The sequence below is a fragment of the Salmo trutta genome, chromosome 23 (genome assembly GCF_901001165.1).
Source record: "Salmo trutta chromosome 23, fSalTru1.1, whole genome shotgun sequence".
NCBI classification, from domain to species: Eukaryota; Metazoa; Chordata; class Actinopteri; order Salmoniformes; family Salmonidae; genus Salmo; species Salmo trutta.
The window spans coordinates 588,052-614,426 of NC_042979.1; the positions used below are offsets into that span (position 1 = coordinate 588,052).

Genomic DNA, 26,375 nt, shown 5'->3' on the forward strand with positions numbered 1-26,375 from the left:
AAACAAACATAGGCACAGACACATGCATACACACACACGATAACATACGCACTATACACACATGTACTCATGGATTTTGTGTTGCAGATATGTGGTGGTAGAGTATTGGCCTGAGGGCACACACTTAATGTGTTGTGAAATCTGTTGTGAATGTATTGTAATACTTTAAAATTGATAACTGCCTTAATTTTGCTGGACCCCAGGAAGAGTAGCTAATAAATAGAAATACAAATAAGGAAATCTTCAATTGAAATAAATAAATTAGGCCCTAATCTATGGATTTGACATGACTGGGCAGGGGCGCAGTCATGAGTGTGCCTGGAAGGGCATAGACCCACCCACTGGAGAGCCAGACCCATCCAATCAGAATGAGTTTTTCCCCACAAAAGGGCTTTATTACAGACAGAAATACTCCTCAGTTTCATCAGCTGTCTGGGTGGGTGGTCACAAACGATCCCGCAGGTGAAGAAGCCGGATGTGGAGTTCCTGGGCTGGCGTGGTTAAATGTGGCATGCGGTAAGACGTACTGCCAAATTCTCTAAAACGATGTTGGAGGCAGCTTGTGGTAGAGAAATTAACATGCACTACTCTGCCAACAGCCGTGGTGGACATTCCTGAAGTCAGCATGCCAACTGTGCGCTCCCTCAAAACTTGAGACAACTGTGGGGTTGTGTGACAAAACTGCAGTTTTTAGAGTGGCCTTTTATTGTCCCCAGCACAAGGTGCACCTGCATAATGATCATGCTGTTTAATCAGCTTCTTGATATGCCACACCTGTCAGGTGGATGAATTATCTTGGCAAAGGAAAAATGTTCACTAACAGGGATGATAATAAATTTGTGCACAAAATTGTAGATGAATAAGCTTTTTGTGCATATGGAAAATGTCTGGGATCTTTTGTTTCAGTTCATGAAACATGGGACCAACAGGTTACATGTTGCATTTATATTTTTGTTCAGAGTAAAAAGAAACTCTGAGCCTTTTGGTATCAGACCTCGTGCTCTGATACCGTTTGCTGACGATGAGGGCCGTGATGCAACTGGTCAGGTTGCTCTCGATGGTGCAGCGGTAGTATTTGGAGAGGACCTGGGGTGGCATGACAAATTTCTTCAGCCGCTTTAGGAAGTAGAGACGCTGATGCACCCTCTTGACAAGAGTGTTGGTGTTGGTGCATGTCAAATCTTCGTGATGTGGACACAGAAGAACATAAAAATGCTCTTTCTACTGCAGTCCCGTTGATGTGGATCAAGGCAAGTTCTCTCCTCTGCTTCCTGAAGTCAACAATCAACTCCTTTGTTTTGCTGACACTGAGGGAGAGGTTATTGTCCTGGCACCACAATGCCAGTTTACTTACCTCCTCCCTATAGGCTGAATCGTCGTTTTTGATTATCAGGCCTACAACCGTGGTGTCATCAACAAAATTGAGGATGGAATTGGTGTCGTGCAAAGCCACGCAGTCGTGGATGAAGGGCTGAGGACACAACACTGAGGTGCCCCTGTCTTATGTCAGTGTGGAGGAGGTGTTGTTGCCAATCCTCACAGCCTGTAGTCTGCCCGTCAGGAAGTCCTAGATCCAGTTGCAGAGGGTGGTGTCCAGACCCAGGGCTCTGAGATTGGTGTTGAGCTCGGAGGGAAAAATTGTGTTTAATGCTGTCAATGAACAGCATTCAAGGAACAGTCAATGAACATTCTCACATATGGGTTAGAGCCATGTGAATAGTGATGGAAATGGCATGTTCCGTGGATCTGTTGGAATGGTAGGCAAATTGGAGTGGATCCAGTGTGCCTTGCATGCTGGCATTGATGTTGGTCATGATCAGCCTCTCGAGGCACTTGCTGATGATTGGGGTGAGTGCAACGAGCCGATAGTCATTTGGGCATGTCACCTTGTTTTTCTTGGGCACTGGGACAATGGTGGTCTCCTTGAAGCAGGTGGGGAGTACAGCCTGGGACTGGGACAGGTAGAAGATGTCAGAGAAGACACCTTGCCAGCTGGTCAGCACACACTCTTGGGACGCGGCCAGGGATGCCATCTAAGTCTGAGTTGTCAAACTTCAATTCAAGTTTCAGTCTGTATTGTCTTTTTGCACCCCTAATGAGTTTGCAGAGCTCGTACCTGCTTGCCTTGTATGCACCGCACGCCACAGAGTCATCCGGGGTTCATTCTGTTGAAATTGAATGCTGCAGTGTGGGCTCTCAGCGTGGTACCGATATCTCCATTCATCCAGTGTTTTTGGTTGGGGTATGTCCGGATTGTTATTGTGTGTACAACATCATCAACACATTTCCTAATGAAGTCTGTGACTGACGATGTATATTCCTCAATGTTGATGGATGAGTGCTAGATGGATGAATCTTTGAACATGTTCCAATAAGTATTCTCAAAACCGTATTCTCAAAACTGTCCAGCACCACACTATTCTCTGGGTTGGTGGCTCCCTCTTGAGTTGCTGCTTGTAGGTGGGGATAAGGAACAGAGAGTCAGGATCTGATGACTTTGTACATGTCATGGATGTTTGTATATACAGTTGAAATTGGAAGTTTACATACACTTAGGTTGGAGTCATTAAAACTCGTTTTTCAACTACTCCAAAATGTCTTGTTAACCTGTTACATCTAGGGGGCAGTATTTTCACGGCTGGATAAAAAACGTACCCGATTTAATCTGATTATTAGTCCTGCCCAGAAACTGGAATATGCATATAATTATTAGCTTTGGAGAGAAAACACTCCAAAGTTTCTGAAACTGTTTGAATGGTGTCTGTGAGTATAACAGAACTCCTATGGCAGGCAAAAACCTGAGATGCTTCTGTTCAGGAAGTACCCTGTCTGAACATTTCTTGCCCTTCTTGATTCTCTCTATCGTTTACAAAGGATCTCTGCTCTTACGTGACACTTGTCACGTCAACAATGGAGTCTCACAGCCCGGGAAAAACAGGAATGATGTCATTCAAAGCCCTGGCTGAAGCACACGAGAGCAAAAGCTGAGTGGTCAGTCAATGGACTAAGCCTTAGGCGCGTGACACGCCCCGCCCCCGGCTTTTGGTTTTTTCCTCAGTTTACAGACAGGCAGATTCCCGGTCGGAATATTATCGCTTCTCTACGAGATAAATTGCATAAATATTGGTTTTAAACAGCGGTTGACATGCTTCGAAGTACGGTAATGGAATATTTCGAAATTTTTTGTCATATTTTGCGTCATGCTCGTGGCCGAGATTTAGCGTTGGGATAGTGTCTAGAACGCACGAACAAAACGTCGCTGTTTGGATATAACGATGGATTATTTGGGACCAAACCTACATTTGTTATTGAAGTAGAAGTCCTGGCAGTGTATTCTGATGAAGAACAAGCAAGGTAAGAACATTTTTCTTATAGGAAATGTGATTTTGGTGAAGGCTACACTGGGTGGGTGTCTAAATAGCTAGCCCTGTAACGCCGGGCTATGTACTTACATTATTGCAAAATGTGCTTCATCCGAAAAGCTATTTTAAAATCGGACATATCGAGTGCATAGAGGAGTTCTGTATCTATAATTCTTAAAATAATTGTTATGCTTTTTGTGAACGTTTATCGTGAGTAATTTAGTAAAATCACCGGAAGTGTTCGGTGGGAATGCTAGTTCTGAACGTCACATGCTAATGTAAAAAGCTGGTTTTTGATATAAATATGAACTTGATTGAACAGACATGCATGTATTGTATAACACAATGTCCTAGGTGTGTCATCTGATGAAGATCATCAAAGGTTAGTGCTGCATTTAGATATGGTTTGGGTTTATGTGACATGATATGCTAGCTTGAAAAATGGCTGTGTGATTATTCCTGGCTGGGTACTCTGCTGACATAATCTAATGTTTTGCTTTCGCTGTAAAGCCTTTTTGAAATCGGACAGTTTGGTTAGATAAAGGAGAGTCTTGTCTTTAAATAGCTGTAACATAGTCATATGTTTGAAAAGTGTAAGTTTTCGGATTTAGAGGAGTTTGAATTTCGCGCCCCGCCCATCATTGGATATTGGAGCAGACGTTCCGCTAGCGGAACGTGTAGATGTAAGAAGTTAACAAACTATAGTTTTGGCAAGTCGGGCAGGACATCTATTTTGTGCATGACACAAGTAATTTTTCCAACAATTGTTTACAGACAGATTATTTCACTTATTATGTTCTCACTGTTAACACTCTCACTGTTATCACAATTCCATGGGGTCAGAAGTTTACATACACTAAGTTGACTGTGCCTTTAAACAGCTTGGAAACTTCCATAAAATGATGTCATGCTTTAGAAGCTTCTGATAGGCAAATTGACATCATTTCAGTCAATTGGAGGTGTACCTGTGGATGTATTTCAAGGCCTACCTTCAAACTCGGTGCCTCCTTGCTTGACATCATGGGAAAATCAAAAGAAATCAGCCAAGACCTTAGAAGAACAATTGTAGACCTCCACAAGTCTGGTTCATCCTTGGGAGCAATTTCCAACTGCCTGAAGGTACCACGTTCATCTGTACAAACAATAGTACGCAAGTATAAACACCATGGGACCAGGCAGCCGTCACACCGCTCAGGAAGGAGACATGTTCTGTCTCCTAGAGATTAATGTACTTTGGTGTGAAAAGTGCAATTAAATCACAGAACAACAGCAAAGGACCTTGTGAAGATGCCGGAGGAAACGGGTATAAAAGTATCTATATCCACAGTAAAACGACATAACCTGAAAGGCCGCTCAGCAAGGAAGAAGCCACTGCTCCAAAACCGCCATAAAAAAGCCAGACTACGGTTTGCAAATGCACATGGGGACAAAGGTCGTACTATTGGAGAAATGTGTGATAAAACAAAAATAGAACTGTTTGGCCATAATGACCATCGTTATGTTTTGAAGAAAAAGGGGGAGGCTTGCAAGCCGAAGAATACCATCCCAATCGTGAAGCACGGGGGTGGCAGCATCATATTGTGGGGGTGCTTTGCTGCAGGAGGACTGGTGCACTTCCCAAAATAGATGGCATCATGATGTGATCATGAAAAGAATATGGCTATATTGAAGCAACATCTCAAGACATCAGTCAGGAAGTTAAAGTTTGGTCGCAATTGGGTCTTCCAAATGGACAATGACCCCAAGCACAATTCCAAAGTTGTGGCAAAATGTCTTAAGGACAACAAAGTCAAGGTATTGGAATGGCCATCACAAAGCCCTGACCTCAATCCCATATAAAATGTGTGGGCAGATCTGAAAAAGCAAGGAGGCCTACAAACCTGACTCAGTTACACCAGCTCTGTCAAGAGGAATGGGCCAAAATTCACCCAACTTATTGTGGGAAGCTTGTGGAAGGCTACCCGAAACGTTTAACCCAAGTTAAAGGCAATGCTACCAAATACTAATTGAGTGTATGTAAACTTTTGACCCACTGGGAATGTGATGAAAGAAATCAAAGATGAAATAAATCATTCTCTCTACTATTATTCTGACATTTCACATTCTTAAAAGAAAGTGGTGATTCTAACTGACCTAAGACGGGGAATTGTTACTGATATTAAATATTTGGAATTGTGAAAAACTGAGTTTAAATGTATTTGGCTAAGGTGTATGTAAACTTCTGACTTCAACTGAACATGGTCCAGCACATTGTTTCCTTCTAGTGGGACAGCCCCAAATCTCTCTCCATTAACTCAAAAGGGCATTGGATAACATGAATAAAAACAAATCACCTGGTTGGGATGGTAGTCCTCCAAAGAGAAAACAAGACACTCACAGCCAAGTTAAAAATCCACGATTCCAACATGGATTGTCTACTCAGGGAAAACAGAGTGATGAAGGAGTCGCTACTAGATATACAAAGTCGTAGCATGCGTGAAAATAAAAGGACGCATCCAATAATCCAGAGGGCGCAATCAGTGAATTATTGCAATCCGCCTTGAAACATCTTATAGAGACTGTAAACAAGGTGGCTTTCCACCGAGTACACCGACTTGGAGCTAAGAGTGAGGGTCCCCATCCGATCATCGCAAAATTTGAACACTACCAACAAAAGGAGCTGATCAAAAGCAGGGGAAGGGAGCTTAACTTCTTGGGGCTATGTGGGACGTTAGCGTGCCACCCGTGGCGCACCCTATCAACAGCAGGTGCATTTCAAGAGCGGCAAATTTGAAACCAAATAAATGTCAAAATTCAAATTTCTCAAACATACAACTAACTTACAGCCTTTGAAAGATAAACATCTTCTTAATCTAACCACGTTTACCGATTTCAAAAAGGTTTTACGGGGAAAGCATAAAGTTAGGTTATGTTAGGAGAGTACATTGACAATAGCTGTGTGTAGTGTATTGTCGATTCAAAGACAGGCGTCACCAAAACCATAAAATCAGCTAAAATTATGCACTAACCTTTTACAATCTCCATCAGATGACACTCCTAGGACATTATGTTAGACAATGCATGCATTTTTAGTTCTATCAAGTTCATATTTATATCTAAAAACAGTGTTTTACTATGGCGTTGGTGTTCAGGAAATCGTTTCCCTCCAATACCGGCAGTCAAGTCATGACAACAAAATAATTAATTAATATTAGAAAACATTGGTAAAATATTATATTGTCATTCAAAGAATTATAGATTTACATCTCTTGAACGCAATGGACTTGCCAGATTTAAAATTAACCTTACTGGGAAATCACACTTTGCAATAATCTGAGCACTGCGCCAGAAAAATACGCATTGCGATACAGACTAACCGCCATGTTGGATCGAAAATACTATGTAAATAATCCATTACCTTTGATTCTCTTCATCAGATGTCACTTCCAAAGAATCCCAGGTCCATAACGAATGTAGTTTTGTTCAAAAAAGCTCATCATTTATGTCCAAAAACCTCCGTGTTGTAGCACATGATCTAAGCCAGCCGGACTTCACTTCACTTCAAGAACGGAAAAAATATATTTTCGTTCGTTCAAACATGTCAAACGTTGTATCGCATAAATCATTAGGGCCTTTTTAACCAGAACATGAATAAAATTCAAGGCGGACCATTGGGTTCTCTTTTAAAACGTTTCGGAATGAGAGTACCCACCATCAAATCGCACGCCAGGTGTCTACATTTACATTACATTTAAGTCATTTAGCAGACGCTCTTATCCAGAGCGACTTACAAATTGGTGCATTCACCTATAATATCCAGTAGAACAAACACTTTACAATAGTGCATCTAAATCCTTTAAAAGGGGGGGGGGGGGGGGGGGGGGGGGGGGTTAGAAGGATTACTTTATCCTATCCCAGGTATTCCTTAAAGAGGTGGGGTTTCAGGTGTCTCCGGAAGGTGGTGATTGACTCCGCTGTCCTGGCATCGTGAGGGAGATTGTTCCACCATTGGGGTGCCAGAGCGGCGAACAGTTTTGACTGGGCTGAGCGGGAACTGTGCTTCCTCAGAGGTAGGGAGGCGAGCAGGCCAGAGGTGGATGAACGCAGTGCCCTTGTTTGGGTGTAGGGCCTGATCAGAGCCTGAAGGTACGGAGGTGCCGTTCCCCTCACAGCTCCGTATGCAAGCACCATGGTCTTGTAGCGGATGCGAGCTTCAACTGGAAGCCAGTGGAGAGAGCGGAGGAGCGGGGTGACGTGAGAGAACTTGGGAAGGTTGAACACCAGACGGGCTGCGGCGTTCTGGATGAGTTGTAGGGGTTTGATGGCACAGGCAGGGAGCCCAGCCAACAGCGAGTTGCAGTAATCCAGACGGGAGATGACAAGTGCCTGGATTAGGACCTGCGCCGCTTCCTGTGTGAGGCAGGGTCGTACTCTGCGAATGTTGTAGAGCATGAACCTACAGGATCGGGTCACCGCCTTGATGTTAGTGGAGAACGACAGGGTGTTGTCCAGGATCACGCCAAGGTTCTTAGCACTCTGGGAGGAGGACACAAGGGAGTTGTCAACCGTGATGGCGAGATCATGGAACGGGCAGTCCTTCCCCGGGAGGAAGAGCAGCTCCGTCTTGCCGAGGTTCAGCTTGAGGTGGTGATCCGTCATCCACACTGATATGTCTGCCAGACATGCAGAGATGCGATTCGCCACCTGGTTGTCAGAAGGGGGAAAGGAGAAGATTAATTGTGTGTCGTCTGCATAGCAATGATAGGAGAGACCGTGTGAGGATATGACAGAGCCAAGTGACTTGGTGTATAGCGAGAATAGGAGAGGGCCTAGAACAGAGCCCTGGGGGACACCAGTGGTGAGAGCACGTGGTGCGGAGACAGCTTCTCGCCACGCCACCTGGTAGGAGCGACCTGTCAGGTAGGACGCAATCCAAGCGTGGGCCGCGCCGGAGATGCCCAGCTCGGAGAGGGTGGAGAGGAGGATCTGATGGTTCACAGTATCAAAGGCAGCAGATAGGTCTAGAAGGATGAGAGCAGAGGAGAGAGAGTTAGCTTTAGCAGTGCGGAGAGCCTCCGTGACACAGAGAAGAGCAGTCTCAGTTGAATGCCCAGTCTTGAAACCTGACTGATTAGGATCAAGAAGGTCGTTCTGAGAGAGATAGCAGGAGAGCTGGCCAAGGACGGCACGTTCAAGAGTTTTGGAGAGAAAAGAAAGAAGGGATACTGGTCTGTAGTTGTTGACATCGGAGGGATCGAGTGTAGGTTTTTTCAGAAGGGGTGCAACTCTCGCTCTCTTGAAGACGGAAGGGACGTAGCCAGCGGTCAAGGATGAGTTGATGAGCGAGGTGAGGTAGGGGAGAAGGTCTCCGGAAATGGTCTGGAGAAGAGAGGAGGGGATAGGGTCAAGTGGGCAGGTTGTTGGGCGGCCGGCCGTCACAAGACGCGAGATTCATCTGGAGAGAGAGGGGAGAAAGAGGTCAAAGCACAGGGTAGGGCAGTGTGAGCAGGACCAGCGGTGTCGCTTGACTTAGCAAACGAGGATCGGATGTCGTCAACCTTCTTTTCAAAATGGTTGACGAAGTCATCCGCAGTGAGGGAGGAGGGGGGGGGGGGGGGGAGGGGGGGGGGGGGGGGGGGGGGGGGGGGGGGGGGGGGGGGGGGGGGGGGGGGGAGGGGGAGGAGGATTCAGGAGGGAGGAGAAGGTAGCAAAAAGCTTCCTAGGGTTAGAGGCAGATGCTTGGAATTTAGAGTGGTAGAAAGTGGCTTTAGCAGCAGAGACAGAAGAGGAAAATGTAGAGAGGAGGGAGTGAAAGGATGCGAGGTCCGCAGGGAGGCGAGTTTTCCTCCATTTCCGCTCGGCTGCCCGGAGCCCTGTTCTGTGAGCTCGCAGTGAGTCGTCGAGCCACGGAGCAGGAGGGGAGGACCGAGCCGGCCTGGAGGATAGGGGACAGAGAAAATCAAAGGATGCAGAGAGGGAGGAGAGGAGGGTTGAGGAGGCAAAATCAGGAGATAGGTTGGAGAAGGTTTGAGCAGAGGGAAGAGATGATAGGATGGAAGAGGAGAGAGTAGCAGGAGAGAGAGAGCGAAGGTTGGGACGGCGCAATACCATCCGAGTAGGGGCAGAGTGAGAAGTTTTTGATGAGAGCGAGAGGGAAAAGGATACAAGGTAGTGGTCGGAGACTTGGAGAGGAGTTGCAATGAGATTAGTGGAAGAACAGCATCTAGTAAAGATGAGGTCAAGCATATTGCCTGCCTTGTGAGTAGGGGGGAAGGTGAGAGGGTGAGGTCAAAAGAGGAGAGGAGTGGAAAGAAGGAGGCAGAGAGGAATGAGTCGAAGGTAGACGTGGGGAGGTTAAAGTCACCCAGAACTGTGAGAGGTGAGCCATCCTCAGGGAAGGAACTTATCAAGGCGTCAAGCTCATTGATGAACGCTCCAAGGGAACCTGGAGGGCGATAAATGATGAGGATGTTAAGCTTGAAAGGGCTGGTAACTGTGACAGCATGGAATTCAAATGAGGAGATAGACAGATGGGTCAGGGGAGAAAGAGAGAATGTCCACTTGGGAGAGATGAGGATTCCAGTGCCACCACCCCGCTGGCTCGATGCTCTAGGGGTATGCGAGAACACGTGGCCAGACGAGGAGAGAGCAGTAGGAGTAGCAGTGTTATCTGTGGTGATCCATGTTTCCGTCAGCGCCAGGAAGTCTAGGGACTGGAGGGTAGCATAGGCTGAGATGAACTCAGCCTTGTTGGCCGCAGATCGGCAGTTCCAGAGGCTGCCGGAGACCTGGAACTCCACGTGGGTCGTGCGCGCTGGGACCACCAGGTTAGAGTGGCAGCGGCCACGCGGTGTGAAGCGTTTGTATGGCCTGTGCAGAGTGGAGAGAACCGGGATCGACAGACACATAGTTGACAAGCTACAGAAGAGGCTACGCTAATGCAAAGGAGATTGGAATGACAAGTGGACTACACGTCTCGAATGTTCAGAAAGTTAAGCTTACGTTGCAGAAAATCTATTGACTAAAATGACGAAAATGATACAGTACTGCTGGCTGGTGGAGTAGGCTAGCTAGCAGTGGCTGCGTTGTTGACTTTGTTTGACCGTGTAGCTGGCTAGGTGTAGCTGGCTAGGTGACCTCGATAGTTTCAGTACTACACCTTGTCATGATACAAAAGCAACTTTGTAGCTAGCTAACATAACACTAATCAAGACGTTCCTTTGTAATGTATTTTAGTTTCTACAGTGTTACTAGTTGGCTGGGTTAGGAAAAATGGCGTCGCGGGGGACGGCAATAGCTGGCTAGCTAACCTCGGTAATTACTAAACTACACAATTATCAAGCTATGACAAAGACAACTATGTAGCTAGCTAGCCAACACTGCACTAGTCAAATCGTTCCGTTGTAAAGTATTGGTATCTACAGCGCTGCTAGTCGGTAACGGTTGGCTAGCTGTTGGCTAGCTAGCTAGCAGTGGATTAATGATGACTAGGTGTGTTGACTACGTCTGGCGTCGCGGCTGGCTACTTACTAATAATTACTCTAAACTACACAATTATCTTAGATGCAAAGACAACTAAGTAGCTGGCTCACTAACACTACACTAGTCAAGTCGTTCCGTTGTAATGTAATAGATAGTGCAGCTAGTCGGTGGAAGTTGGCTGGTTGGCTAGCTAGCAGTGTTGACTAGCTAGCTAGCAGTGATGACTACGTTAGGAGGACGAAGATAGCTAACTTCGATAATTACTCTAAGCTACACGATTATCTTTGATACAAAGACGGCTATGTAGCTAGCTAAGAAAAGAAAAGAATTGCTCGGATCAAACAAATCAAACCGTTGTAATGTAGTGAAGTGTAATATTACCTGTGGAGTGAAGCGTAGTGCGACTGCTCGCTGGGCCATCGCCGTTTCAACGCTCTTCTTCAGTCAGATCTCACTGTAGAAGACTCAAAACACTTTGTAAAGGCTGGGGACATCTTGTGGAAGCAATAGGAAGTGCCAAAATATTCCTCCTTCCCTTTGTTTTTCAATGGTATAGGCTTAAAGTCAATTCAACACATCAGGTATCCACTTCCTGTCAGAATCTGTCTCAGGGTTTTGCCTGCCAAATGAGTTCTGTTATACTCACAGACACCATTCAAACAGTTTTTGAAACTTTAGGGTGTTTTCTATCCAAACCTCAACAATAATATGCATATTCTAGCTTCTGAGTTGGTGTAATAGGCAGTTAAAAATGGGCACATATTTTTTCAAAAATTCTCAATACTGCCCCCTATACCCTAACAGGTTAAAGGGACCACATTTGGTCTCAATGACCAATTTCCAAGGGGAAATAAACGAACGTTGTAAGAGACTGTATCCGGTACAAAGACAACAAAGGGAGAATGGTAAGTGTGCCTTTGTCATTGTGGACAAACTCTTTATAGATGGACAGCTATTCCGAGACAACTCCATAACACCGTTGAACTAAATTCTGTACTAAATTTTACAGGGACTTCAGGTTACGAAAAAATATATAAATGTTCAGATAAAAATATCTGAACATTATGAAGTGGATATGAACACATACGTGCTCAATTACATGCTTGATTACACATACGGACTTATACATACACACACACACACCTGATCTGGCTCTCTTCTCTCTCTCTCTCTCTCTTTCTCCCTTTTCTTCTCTCTCACTCTATTGTCGAACTATTTTATAATGTAATTCCAAGCATATTTTCCACTTTGTGGGCTAAGAGACATTGTACACCCTAAACAAATCAGTCAGGGAATTGAACCCCGGTCTCCCGCAGGGATACTCACCACTATACTAATGAGGAGCAGGTGGGTTGGTTATTTGAAAAAATGTGGAGCATTGGATACTATAAAGCTGAGACCCTCACGAACACGTACATGTATTCGGCTTTGCTCTATACCGCTCACAAGCCACACGATAGTAGTTAGAAGGTGAGGTGTTTGTGGAAAATCCCAGGACATAGTCGCAAAGGCCAAACTCAAGACAGTTGTCACTGACTTGTTGGATATTCGTTTCCCATTTAACAACTAAAGCCTTGCACAAAGTACATCACCTCACACACTGGAAATCTACAATGGATTCACAAAAGTCTACTGAGAATGCGTAAATGTCCAAACGGTAAGTGAACCCAAACTCAGACTTTTCAAGAGTCAGTTGAGAATTCTACCATGACCAGAGATTGCTGCTAGCCTGGCAATCTAAACAGAGATTTTTCCTCAGGGGGTTGCATGCTTGTCAAAATGACTTGTTCAAAAGTTCCTGCATTGGCCGGGAATCGAACCCGGGCCTCCCGCGTGGCAGGCGAGAATTCTACCACTGAACAACCAATGCCTTGCAATGCTGAAATAACCCTCACGGCTGGAAATCGTATCAAAAGCTTTAATTCAAAGCATATTTTCGGCTTTGTGGGCTCACAGACATTGTACACCCTAATAAAATCCTTCTTTCCTCCCCGTCGGGGAATTGAACCCCGGTCTCCCGCGTGACAGGCGGGGATACTCACCACTATACTAACGAGGAGCAGGTGGGTTGGTTATTTGAAAAAATGTGGCGCATTGGATACTATCCCTAAATTGGAGAGTTGGGTGTTAACCCTTCCAACAAAATCATCTGTAGAGACTGAATGGTTAGAGCTAGAGACTACTATGACCCATCTATGGAAAGCTGAGACCCTCACGAACACGTACATGTATTCGGTTTACGAACACGTACATGTATTCGGTTTTGCTCTATACCGCTCACAAGCCACACGATAGTAGTTAGAAGGTGAGGTGTTTGTGGAAAATCCCAGGACATAGTCGCAAAGGCCAAACTCAAGACAGTTGTCACTGACTTGTTGGATATTCGTTTCCCATTTAACAACTAAAGCCTTGCACAAAGTACATCACCTCACACACTGGAAATCTACAATGGATTCACAAAAGTCTACTGAGAATGCGTAAATGTCCAAAGGGTAAGTGAACCCAAACTCAGACTTTTCAAGAGTCAGTTGAGAATTCTACCATGACCAGAGATTGCTGCTAGCCTGGCAATCTAAACAGAGATTTCTTCCTCAGGGGGTTGCATGCTTGTCAAAATGACTTGTTCAAAAGTTCCTGCATTGGCCGGGAATCAAACCCGGGCCTCCCGCCTGGCAGGCGAGAATTCTACCACTGAACAACCAATGCCTTGCAATGCTGAAATAACCCTCACGGCTGGAAATCGTATCAAAAGCTTTAATTCAAAGCATATTTTCGGCTTTGTGGGCTCACAGACATTGTACACCCTAATAAAATCCTTCTTTCCTCCCCGTCGGGGAATTGAACCCCGGTATCCCCGCCTGTCACGCGGGGATACTCACCACTATACTAACGAGGAGCAGGTGGGTTGGTTATTTGAAAAAATGTGGCGCATTGGATACTATCCCTAAATTTGGAGAGTTGGGTGTTAACCCTTCCAACAAAATCATCTGTAGAGACTGAATGGTTAGAGCTAGAGACTACTATGACCCATCTATGGAAAGCTGAGACCCTCACGAACACGTACATGTATTCGGTTTACGAACACGTACATGTATTCGGTTTTGCTCTATACCGCTCACAAGCCACACGATAGTAGTTAGAAGGTGAGGTGTTTGTGGAAAATCCCAGGACATAGTCGCAAAGGCCAAACTCAAGACAGTTGTCACTGACTTGTTGGATATTCGTTTCCCATTTAACAACTAAAGCCTTGCACAAAGTACATCACCTCACACACTGGAAATCTACAATGGATTCACAAAAGTCTACTGAGAATGCGTAAATGTCCAAACGGTAAGTGAACCCAAACTCAGACTTTTCAAGAGTCAGTTGAGAATTCTACCATGACCAGAGATTGCTGCTAGCCTGGCAATCTAAACAGAGATTTCTTCCTCAGGGGGTTGCATGCTTGTCAAAATGACTTGTTCAAAAGTTCCTGCATTGGCCGGGAATCAAACCCGGGCCTCCCGCGTGGCAGGCGATAATTCTACCACTGAACAACCAATGCCTTGCAATGCTGAAATAACCCTCACGGCTGGAAATCGTATCAAAAGCTTTAATTCAAAGCATATTTTCGGCTTTGTGGGCTCACAGACATTGTACACCCTAATAAAATCCTTCTTTCCTCCCCGTCGGGGAATTGAACCCCGGTCTCCCGCGTGACAGGCAGGGATACTCACCACTATACTAACGAGGAGCAGGTGGGTTGGTTATTTGAAAAAATGTGGCGCATTGGATACTATCCCTAAATTTGGAGAGTTGGGTGTTAACCCTTCCAACAAAATCATCTGTAGAGACTGAATGGTTAGAGCTAGAGACTACTATGACCCATCTATGGAAAGCTGAGACCCTCACAAACACGTACATGTATTCGGTTTTGCTCTATACCGCTCACAAGCCACACGATAGTAGTTAGAAGGTGAGGTGTTTGTGGAAAATCCCAGGACATAGTCGCAAAGGCCAAACTCAAGACAGTTGTCACTGACTTGTTGGATATTCGTTTCCCATTTAACAACTAAAGCCTTGCACAAAGTACATCACCTCACACACTGGAAATCTACAATGGATTCACAAAAGTCTACTGAGAATGCGTAAATGTCCAAACGATAAGTGAACCCAAACTCAGACTTTTCAAGAGTCAGTTGAGAATTCTACCATGACCAGAGATTGCTGCTAGCCTGGCAATCTAAACAGAGATTTCTTCCTCAGGGGGTTGCATGCTTGTCAAAATGACTTGTTCAAAAGTTCCTGCATTGGCCGGGAATCGAACCCGGGCCTCCCGCGTGGCAGGCGAGAATTCTACCACTGAACAACCAATGCCTTGCAATGCTGAAATAACCCTCACGGCTGGAAATCGTATCAAAAGCTTTAATTCAAAGCATATTTTCGGCTTTGTGGGCTCACAGACATTGTACACCCTAATAAATCCTTCTTTCCTCCCCGTCGGGGAATTGAACCCCGGTCTCCCGCGTGACAGGCGGGGATACTCACCACTATACTAACGAGGAGCAGGTGGGTTTGTTATTTGAAAAAATGTGGCGCATTGGATACTATCCCTAAATTTGGAGAGTTGGGTGTTAACCCTTCCAACAAAATCATCTGTAGAGACTGAATGGTTAGAGCTAGAGACTACTATGACCCATCTATGGAAAGCTGAGACCCTCACAAACACGTACATGTATTCGGTTTTGCTCTATACCGCTCACAAGCCACACGATAGTAGTTAGAAGGTGAGGTGTTTGTGGAAAATCCCAGGACATAGTCGCAAAGGCCAAACTCAAGACAGTTGTCACTGACTTGTTGGATATTCGTTTCCCATTTAACAACTAAAGCCTTGCACAAAGTACATCACCTCACACACTGGAAATCTACAATGGATTCACAAAAGTCTACTGAGAATGCGTAAATGTCCAAACGATAAGTGAACCCAAACTCAGACTTTTCAAGAGTCAGTTGAGAATTCTACCATGACCAGAGATTGCTGCTAGCCTGGCAATCTAAACAGAGATTTCTTCCTCAGGGGGGTTGCATGCTTGTCAAAATGACTTGTTCAAAAGTTCCTGCATTGGCCGGGAATCGAACCCGGGCCTCCCGCGTGGCAGGCGAGAATTCTACCACTGAACAACCAATGCCTTGCAATGCTGAAATAACCCTCACGGCTGGAAATCGTATCAAAAGCTTTAATTCAAGCATATTTTCGGCTTTGTGGGCTCACAGACATTGTACACCCTAATAAAATCCTTCTTTCCTCCCCGTCGGGGAATTGAAACCCCGGTCTCCCGCGTGACAGGCGGGGATACTCACCACTATACTAACGAGGAGCAGGTGGGTTGGTTATTTGAAAAAATGTCAGCCTTCTTCTCCGGTGCCATCTTTCTTTTGCAGCCAGTTGCTCTCGGTCATAAAATGTGTCCATATGGCAGAGGGAGACATATTCATAACTAAAGTGCAGAGGCCTGCCCGCCGTCCCACCATAGATGGAGGCCCATCTGTGCAAAAGCCCACCATTCGATCCCATACAGTATGGAATCAGTTTTTCGTCAATATAGCCACGCAGCACGTTTCATGCTCGGGAATCGTGAGAGAGAACAATATGTCCTCGTGAATAGCATCCCCCGACATGTATAACGAACAAAAGTCAATGCATGGGCATCTCGAACCTCACAGCTAACGTTCATTTTGAAAGCATAAGCTGGGGCATTTTTCAGTCATTCAATCAGAGCATAAATTCTTTGTTTAACCTCTTATGGCTAGGGGGCAGTATTTTCACGGCTGGATAAAAAACGTACCCGATTTAATCTGATTATTAGTCCTGCCCAGAAACTAGAATATGCATATAATTATTAGCTTTGGAGAGAAAACACTCCACAGTTTCTGAAAACTGTTTGAATGGTGTCTGTGAATATAACAGAACTCCTATGGCAGGCAAAAACCTGAGATGCTTCTGTTCAGGAAGTACCCTGTCAGACCTTTTATTTTCTTTCTTTGACATCTCTTCCAAAAACTAAGGATCTCTGCTGTTACATGACACTTCCCACGTCTCCAATGGAGTCTCAGAGCCCGGGAAAAACAGGAATGACGTAATTCAAAGCCCTGGCTGAAACAAAGGAGAGCAAAAGCTAAGTGGTCACTCAGTGGACTAAGCCTTACGCTCGCGACCCGCCCCGCCCCGGGCTTTCGGTTTTTTCCCTCAGTATACAGACAGGCAGATTCCCGGTCGGAATATTATCACTTTTCTACGAGATAAATTGCATAAAAATTGGTTTTAAACAGCGGTTGACATGCTTCGAAGTACGGTAATGGAATATTTAGAAATTTTTGTCACATTCTGCGTCATGCTCGTGGCCGAGATTTAGCATTGGGATAGTGTCTAGAACGCACGAACAAAACGTCTTGATGGAACATAACGATGGATTATTTGGGACCAAACCTACATTTGTTATTGAAGTAGAAGTCCTGGGACTGCATTCTGACGAAGAACAAGCAAGGTAAGAACATTTTTCTTATAGGAAATGAGATTTTGGTGAAGGCTAAACTGGTTGGGTGTCTAAATAGCTAGCCCGTGATGGCTGGGCTATGTACTTAGATTATTGCAAAATGTGCTTCATCCGAAAAGCTATTTTAAAATCGGACATATCGAGTGCATAGAGGAGTTCTGTATCTATAATTCTTAAAATAATTGTTATGCTTTTTGTGAACGTTTATCGTGAGTAATTTAGTAAAATCACCGGAAGTGTTCGGTGGGAATGCTAGTTCTGAACGTCACATGCTAATGTAAAAAGCTGGTTTTTGATATAAATATGAACTTGATTGAACAGACATGCATGTATTGTATAACATAATGTCCTAGGTGTGTCATCTGATGAAGATCATAAAAGGTTAGTGTTGCATTTAGCTGTGGTTTGGGTTTATGTGACATGATATGCTAGCTTGAAAAATGGGTGTCTGATTATTTCTGGCTGGGTACTCTGCTGACATAATCTAATGTTTTGCTTTCGCTGTAAAGCCTTTTTGAAATCGGACAGTGTGGTTAGATAAAGGAGAGTCTTGTCTTTAAATAGCTGTAAAATAGTCATATGTTTGAAAAGTGGACGTTTTCGGATTTTAGAGGAGTTTGTATTTCGCGCCCCGCCCATCATTGGATATTGGAGCAGACGTTCCGCTAGCGGAACGTGTAGATGTAAGAGTTAACAGTGTTATCTGACATAGGTACTGATGTGAGATTCTGTGCCTCTGCCTCCCCACACATTGTTTTCACCATATCAATTGTGGCAAAGTTTCTTTAATAGTGTGTAACCACACATTATTGCAGAAACTTTGCGTAGCAGGCCTAGCCATTCACCGTGGGAATGATTCAAGTGCAATGGTCAAGTGGGGCCTTTTCCCAGGATCTAAGGGCACTCTCACATTTCATTTTATCTTTTAGATTTGAATCATTTTCATTTCGATTTTTAAGGTTAACCACATTACAATGATTTTCAGATATAAGATGATATTATAATATAGATATATTTTTGTGTACTTATATATTTTATATACCCCATTTTCATATCAGCCAATCCCACATGGGGTTGTGACCCCTAGTTGGGAACCAGTGCATTAAGGTGTCTGTAATAGAATAAATGTGGCAAAAAACAAATGTAGACATTTAGAAATGGATTTCTATAGCTTCCCAAAAATGTTTTACAATGCTGGGGGAGTGCCAAGATTGAGGCACGGTGGCTTCAAAACAGAGCCCGCTGGAAGTGTTCTAGTGTATATGCAGGGGCGGAAATCCCGGGGGGGACGGGGGGGACACGACCCCCCCATCCTGGGAAAAATATGATTTGTCCCCCCCAATATATCACTGAAACATAACTATGTAATTTAAATAATATAATAATACGCAATGAAAGCAATTGTGCTGATTATAGACACTTAATAGCGCGTTTTTAAGTTTCAAAAGATTGCGACCCCCCCACCCTTTGCCTCACAATGGTTTGATCCACTGCCAGTTCCTTAGTTGGCAAGGTAACAGAGGGGTCGTGTCTACTGTCTGAAAGGCACTCAATGAACGTAACTGACGTGAGGTTAATCCAGTCAATCGCGCACACACACTAGCTGAATATGCAGAGCTAGCGCGCAAATATTAACTATTAAGCTAGCTAGTAACTATTCCATTTATGTGGCCTCGTCAAAGATGGAATCTTTGCTATCGTCAATTTATTCCAAGATCAGCATGCAGATGATGTAAATTAGTGCTTCAAAGTCCCTGTGATAAGGTTAGCGATAAACTGAAGTCCAAACTGAACAGAACTACACTCTCTTCTACCATTGTCTTAAATATATTTAATGGTCTCGGTACAAAAGCTAAATTGTCGCAAGGGAACTTTTATTTATTTATTTTATTTCACCTTTATTTAACCCGGGGTAGCAAAGATTATAGCAAACACCACTGAAACGGAATTGGTGCTCGCTAGCTTTGCAAATTCAGCTATTGTTGGAAGCCAGCCAATATGAAACAAACTATTAAAATTACAAAAGGTTGCAGCATATGTTGTGTAAATGGTGAACTCATACAGCTGTCAACTCTTGTCATTTTAATCCGTTTCACATTTGCTAGCTACCTTTTAGATCGAAGCCCAAATAGAATGATAAAAGATAAGATGATAGAAGCCCATCTCCTACTGTAAATAACCTACACACTGTGTGTGTGTGTGTAGCCAGCAGCCAGGTAGAAAAATGGCAGAAAAATAAAAGACGGACATCAGAGTATTTTTCAGTACACCCAAAACGCAAGTAAGAACCCTAGTAGCCTAATATCTCAAAGACTAGTTGATAAAATGTTCATAAGAAAGAAATGAAATTCTAATGGAAATGTTTCACAATGATGTCATTAGGCAGAGCAGGCAACAGATGGCACACAGACAGCAGAGTTGGGGACAGACTGGCAGAGACAGGGAGTCTCAGGTAAGTTTGTTGAGTCTTTGTTTCGCATCATTATGAAAGGTTCTCCATTTTTTTTACTTGTAAAATAGGAACATAATTGGAAAATGCCATGGATACCCCACTCTCAACTTAAACTGGTGACTGAACTAAGATTTGTTAAAGGCAATGGTATTGCTGTTGTGATTAGTTGTGTAGTTTTGGGTACCGGTAGTTAGGAGTACGGCAAACACCTTATTTCTTTGGTTCCTCAATATACATTTACCATATTACAATGTAGGCTATGTGTTACAGCACTACTTTTGGTGTCCCCCTCAGGAATTGCTCTTGAGAAAATTTCATGTAATTGTCCCCTCCAAAGTTGATATCAGATTTTCGCCCCTGTGTATATGTACATTATTGGTCGTGACTATGAGTAATGTTTCTCGCTAGCATAATAGAAGTTTGGATAGGGGGCTACAGATAAACAGTCATCCCCAATTGATGGGGTATTAAGAACTCACTAATGAATCTCTTATAAACTAGCTATTTTATGAGAGTTATTATTATTTTCTGTGTCACTGTTGTTTATTTCTACAGAGTGGTGAATCCGTTTTTCCAATGGTAATGGTTATGGATTATCTACCTAGCAACTCCTGTACTCTGTTCTGATTGGTTAGAGTTGGTTAATTGTAAAAAGAGAGATCAGGAAGTAAGTCAATTCATGCATGGCTGTAACAATGGTCAGTTGATGATTAAATTACATTTACAAAAGAGTAGCTAGTCAGTCTCCATCCAGTTTGTTCCCACATACCGTAGAGAGTCATCCATCCACCATTGAAATAACCCTCAAACTACATTGGTGACAGCAGTGGTGCAATTTTATGTTTTTTGTGTTTTTACTGTTTATTTTTCCATTGACATCGTAGATACCTTTCACCAGCTAGCACTAGGATAAATGACTCATCTTGACATCTGGTAAGAGCTAGCTATTTGCTTTTTCTGAGATATTTTGAGGATTACTGCAGGTTTTGTCACTTATGCCACATTTGAAAGCCTTTTTGCTATTTTTTTGGAACAACATGTCTGACTATGACCACAAATCACAGGAGGGGAAGTGGTTTTGCCACTTCGCGGCAGATTGGACCATGCCTTGCAGGCCAAGATTCCTGAAAATGGATTGGAGGACATTGGTGATTGCCCTGCTCGTAGCAAGTCGCTATGAAAGTGTGCAGCTCTCCAACAATGCTGCGTACCCGCCAGTGGCACAGAACCCACACCAGGTTGCTGCAAGAGGAGCACGTGGCTTCTTACCAGACTGTCAAGCTCAACATCCACCATTGGCCTACTACTCACCTGAATGACGTGTTCATGGTCCAGAGCCACACTGCCAGTACCATCCTGCCTCTCCAGACTGCCAACGTGATTGGGACGCCATCACTACTCTCCAGATTACCCACCAAGATCTCTAGACTGCAGGCACCAGTCTGATGCAAGGAACAGACAAGACCGCCTTTAAGGAGATGGAGAGGTAAGCCCCCATTACAGGCGCAGTGTATAAATGCAACATGCTACAATTTCTGAGATTTTCCTGAGTTACAGTTCATACAGGAAATCAGTCAATTAAAATAAGTTTATTTGACCTTAATCTATGGATTTCATATGACTGGGAATACAGATATGCATTTGTTGGTCACAGATACCTTTAAAGAAAAGCTAGGGGCATGGATCAGAAAACCAGTCAGTATCTGGTGTGAACACCATTTCTGTCATGTAGCGCGACACATCTCCTTCGCATAGAGTTGATCAGGCTGTTGATTGTGGCCTGTGAAATGTTGTCCCACTCCTCTTCAATGGCTGTGCGAAGTTGCTGGTTATTGGCTGAAACTGAAACACGCTGTCGTACACGTCGATCCAGAGCATCCCAAACGTGCTCTTTGTGTGACATGTCTGGTGAATATGCAGGTCATGGAAGAACTGGGACATTTTGAGCTTCCAGAAATTGTGCACAGATCCATGCGACATGGGGCTGAGTTGATGGCAGTGGATGAATGGCACGACAATGGGCCCCAGGATCTCCTCACGGTACCTCTGTGCATTCAAATTACCATTGATAAAATGCAATTGTGTTCGTTGTCCTTAGCTTATGCCTGCCCATACCATAACATTTTTACATTTACATCATTTAGCAGACGCTCTTATCCAGAGCAACTTACAGTAGTGAATGCATACATTTCACACATTTTTTACATTTTTTCTGTAACACCACAGCCACCATGGGGCACTCTGTTCACAACGTTGACATCAGCAAACCGCTCACCCACACGTCATACCACCTTTATGCCATCTGCCCAGCACAGTTGAAACTGGGAGTCATCCATGATGAGCTCACTTCTCCAGCATGCCAGTGGCCATCGAAGGTGAGCATTTGCCCCCAGTCGGTTACGACGCCGAACTGCAGTCAGGTCAAGACCCTGGTGAGGACGACGAGCATGCAGATGAGCTTCCCTGAGATGGTTTCTGACACGTTGTGAAAAATATTTGGTTGTGCAAACCCACAGTTTCATCAGCTTTCCTGTTGCAGATGAAGAAGCTGGATGTGGAGGTCCTGGGCTGATGTGGTTACACGTGGCCTGCGGTTGTGAGGTCGGTTTGGATGTATTGACAAATTGTCTAAAATGACATTGGAGGCATCTTATGGTAAGGAAATTAACATTAAGTTCTCTGGAAACAGCTCTAGTGGGCATTCCTGCAGGCAGCATGCTAATTACAAGCTCCCTCAAAACTTTAGATATCTGTGGCATTGTGTTATGTGACACAACTGCACATTTTTAGTGGCCTTTTAAAGTCCCCATTACAAGTTGCACCTGTGTAATGATCATGATATTTAATCAGCTTCTTGATATGCCACACTTGTCAGGTGGATGGATTATGTTGGCAAAGGAGAAATGCTCATTAACAGGGATGTGCAAAAAATGTGAGAGAAATAAGCTTTTTGTGTCTATGGAACATTTCTGGGATCTTTTATTTAAGCTCATGAAACATGGGGCCTACACTTTACATGTTGCGTTTTGTATTTTTGTTCAGTGTATATATATTTCTACCCTTATTTAACCCCTTTTTTTTGGTGCAAAACTACTTCCATCCCGAAAATCGATGAGAAGACCAATTTTCGGGATGTCTTCTGGTCTGACGAACACCGCTGTAGCTCTTCCACCTTCCTCTGCAGATGTGGAAGGCCAACATTGCTTAAAAACATATCCCTATCTTAAACAGCCAGATTTTGATGGGGATGTTTTTATTTTACCAATTAGATATATGTGTGAACATCGACTCTAGGGTGAGCAAATTTCAGCTAGTGCACCAGAGCTCCCAGTTGTCAACTCACAATTCAAAATCGAAAGTGACAAGATGGCTTCCACAGTGGGTGTTTCAGCTAATATTATTGCCATCCTTTAGGGAATTGAAGTGTCTGCTCTTCTTGACACAGGATTGACCATTTCGATCATCAGGGACAATTTCAGAACTTCCCATCCAGCTCTGAAAAAGCGCCTCATGAAGACATCTTTCGTGCTCGCTCGCTCTGTCAATGGACAATTTTTGGGCATTCTTGGGACTTTGTCAGTAGGCACTCACCTAGGGAAAGAATTACTCCAGCCCAAGTTTAAAGTTGTCAGAGGGGCCCATCATCCAGTGATACTGGGCTGGGATTTCCTGCAGCAGCACCATGCAGTACTGGATATCAGCAATGAATGGCGGTCCTTGTAGAATATGAAGATCCCTTTACTCCCAAAGGACATAAATGTACACATATGCGTCATGTCTCATCAATGACATCAGGTTGGAAGTTCATCCAGAGCTATGCGCATCATTCTGTACCGCTACATATGCTGAATGAAAAGTGTTCAATTCCAAGACACAATCTCCTACCTGAAACACGCATTGTCAGAGCCTCCTGTAGTTGTCTTCCTGGACTTCATGCAGCCGGTCTACCTCTACACAGAAGCTTCCGTGCTCTGCGTTTGGTGCTGTGGTTGCCCAAAAACAGGAAATTCATAAGAATGTTGTTGCTTAATCCAGCCATGCCCCCACCAAAGCAGAGAGAAAGTGGTCAACCTATAACAAAGAACTCGTTTGGTCTGTTACGCATTGACGCCACTACCTCTAAAAACAACAATTTGTCATTGTCACAGACCACAAACCCCTCTTGGGCCTGAGAAGGATCCCCATTCATGGTGACAGGACTGGTCGACGCGCACATTGGGCTCTTGAGCTTGAACCTTTTGAGTAGACGCTTTGATGCTCGAAACACAGACACTTTGTCAAGGCGCCCAGAGGTAGCCACACCAGCAGCAGTCAAAATCTACTCGTTCCCCTTTTGACAAGTCAACTGCTCCAATGGTTGACAAAGTCAGCCTCACCAGTCAACCACACTACTACAGTTACGGGTGTACCACTGACCTTCAGTAGATTTCCAGAACTCTTCCTGAGCCACAAACACCTCAGCCAGCTACAAGGGACACACCTCAGCCTGAAGCTTCCTTTACCTTGGTCCACCTACTTTCCAATAAGTGACAGGACCTACAGGAACAACAGCAGCAGACCCCATCCTGGCTGAAGTTATCAGTTGGAGAACCAAAGGTCAGATGAAACTAGCGATGGGAATTTGAAATATCTTCATAATATCATGACATTTTTTTCCAATATCCGGGTAGTTGAAATACGTGTTTGTCATTTTTTTTCTAATTTTGCATTGATTAGAAATATTCCCCTTCACCTGCTAGGTTAAATAACCTGTCTGGGCAAGTGGGACGTCACCGTCCCACCCTATTCAACAGCCAGTGGAACAGTGTGGCGCGAAAAACCGAAAAACCTCAAAAATGCAATAATTTCAATTTTTCAAACAATCAACTATTTTACACCATTTTAGAGAAAATACTCTCGTTAATCTAACCATATTGTCCGATTTCAAAAAGGCTTTACAGCGAAAGCAAAACATTAGATTATTTTAGGAGAGTACATAGCCACAAATAATCACACAGCCATTTTCCAAGCAAGCATATATGTCACATAAACCCAAAACACAGCTAAATGCAGCACTAACCTTTGATGATCTTCATCAGATGACACTCCTAGGACATTATGTTATACAATACATGCATGTTTTGTTCAATCAAGTTCACATTTATATCCAAAAACAGCTTTTTACATTGGCATGTGATGTTCAGAACATGCATTCCCACCCAAAACTTCCGGTGAATTTACTAAATTACTCATCATAAACGTTGACAAAATACATAACAATTATTTTAAGAATTATAGATACAGAACTCCTTTATGCAATCGCTATGTCAGATTTTAAAATAGCTTTTCGGCGAAAGCACATTTTGCAATATTCTGAGTAGATAGCCCGGCCATCACAGGCTAGCTATTTTGACACCCACCAAGTGTGGTACTCACCAAACTCAGAATTACTATTAGAAAAATTGGATTACCTTTGCTGTTCTTCGTCAGAATGCACTCCCAGGACTTCTACTTCAATAACAAATGTTGGTTTGGTTCCAAATAATCCATAGTTATATCCAAATAGCGGCGTTTTGTTCGTGCGTTCAAGACACTATCCGAAGGGTAAAGAAGGGTGACGCGCATGATGCGTTTCGTGACAAAAAAATTCAAAATATTCCATTACCGTACTTCGAAGCATGTCAAACGCTGTTTAAAATCAATTTTTATGCGATTTTTCTCGTAAAAAAGCGACAATATTCCGACCGGGAAACCCTGTTTTCGTTCAAAGACCAAAAAATAAAAACATGGTGTCGGCTCGTGCACGGCCTCAGTCTCATTGTTCTCAGATCGATCACTATCCAAATGCGCTACTGTTTTTCAGCCATGGCCTGCAAAGTCACCATTCATCTTTCTGGCGCCTTCTGAGAGCCTATGGGAGCGTTAGAAAATGTCACGTTATGCCAGAGATCCCCTGTTTTGGTTAGAGATGATCAAGAAGGCCAAGAAATAGTCAGAGAGAGCGCTTCCTGTTTGGAATCTTCTCAGGTTTTGGCCTGCCAAATGAGTTCTGTTATACTCACAGACACCATTCAAGCAGTTTTGAAACTTTAGGGTGTTTTCTATCCAAATCAAACAATTATATGCATATTCTAGTTACTGGGCAGGAGTAGTAACCAGATTAAATCGGGTATGTTTTTTATCCAGCCGTGCAAATACTGCCCCCTATCCCCAACATGTTAAGCATTTTCAGCCATTCTTGAACCTGAGACCAGAAACAGGCTACCTGAGGGCAATACCAAAATAAATGGTCTATTGATTCTGTACCCTCACAACAAAATCTGTAGAGCTACGATGATTTTATGCCCCAAATATTCAACATTTTGTTGGTGGCAAGAATTCTATATAGTAATTTTAGCTGAAAAGCACAAAGTCTTGAATCTTGCATTGTTTTATATATCACCTCATATACCCTGTACCATGGAATCAGTACATCAAAAATCTCTTACCAACTATTTTGCAATCTGTATGGGACAGTTGTCAACATACTGGTCCTCAAATGAAACTGGTATACTTTCCTATTTATGCTATTTTTATTCCTCTGCCAGT

General features: G+C 43.8%; 9 non-coding genes across 9 annotated transcripts; all 9 read right to left on the reverse strand.

Moving 5' to 3' along the window:
* Window positions 1–12,622: 12,622 nt before the first annotated feature.
* Window positions 12,623–12,693, reverse strand: trnag-gcc (transfer RNA glycine (anticodon GCC)). Its single transcript has one exon. It is a non-coding gene; the product is annotated as a tRNA-Gly (tRNA).
* A 117-nt stretch (window positions 12,694–12,810) lies between these two features.
* Window positions 12,811–12,882, reverse strand: trnad-guc (transfer RNA aspartic acid (anticodon GUC)). The gene has a single exon. It is a non-coding gene; the product is annotated as a tRNA-Asp (tRNA).
* A 576-nt stretch (window positions 12,883–13,458) lies between these two features.
* Window positions 13,459–13,529, reverse strand: trnag-gcc (transfer RNA glycine (anticodon GCC)). Its single transcript has one exon. It is a non-coding gene; the product is annotated as a tRNA-Gly (tRNA).
* A 767-nt stretch (window positions 13,530–14,296) lies between these two features.
* trnag-gcc (transfer RNA glycine (anticodon GCC)) lies at window positions 14,297–14,367 on the reverse strand. Its single transcript has one exon. It is a non-coding gene; the product is annotated as a tRNA-Gly (tRNA).
* Window positions 14,368–14,484: 117 nt separating this feature from the next.
* Window positions 14,485–14,556, reverse strand: trnad-guc (transfer RNA aspartic acid (anticodon GUC)). Its single transcript has one exon. It is a non-coding gene; the product is annotated as a tRNA-Asp (tRNA).
* Window positions 14,557–15,108: 552 nt separating this feature from the next.
* Window positions 15,109–15,179, reverse strand: trnag-gcc (transfer RNA glycine (anticodon GCC)). Its single transcript has one exon. It is a non-coding gene; the product is annotated as a tRNA-Gly (tRNA).
* A 116-nt stretch (window positions 15,180–15,295) lies between these two features.
* trnad-guc (transfer RNA aspartic acid (anticodon GUC)) lies at window positions 15,296–15,367 on the reverse strand. Its single transcript has one exon. It is a non-coding gene; the product is annotated as a tRNA-Asp (tRNA).
* Window positions 15,368–15,920: 553 nt separating this feature from the next.
* trnag-gcc (transfer RNA glycine (anticodon GCC)) lies at window positions 15,921–15,991 on the reverse strand. Its single transcript has one exon. It is a non-coding gene; the product is annotated as a tRNA-Gly (tRNA).
* A 116-nt stretch (window positions 15,992–16,107) lies between these two features.
* Window positions 16,108–16,180, reverse strand: trnad-guc (transfer RNA aspartic acid (anticodon GUC)). Its single transcript has one exon. It is a non-coding gene; the product is annotated as a tRNA-Asp (tRNA).
* Window positions 16,181–26,375: the final 10,195 nt, after the last annotated feature.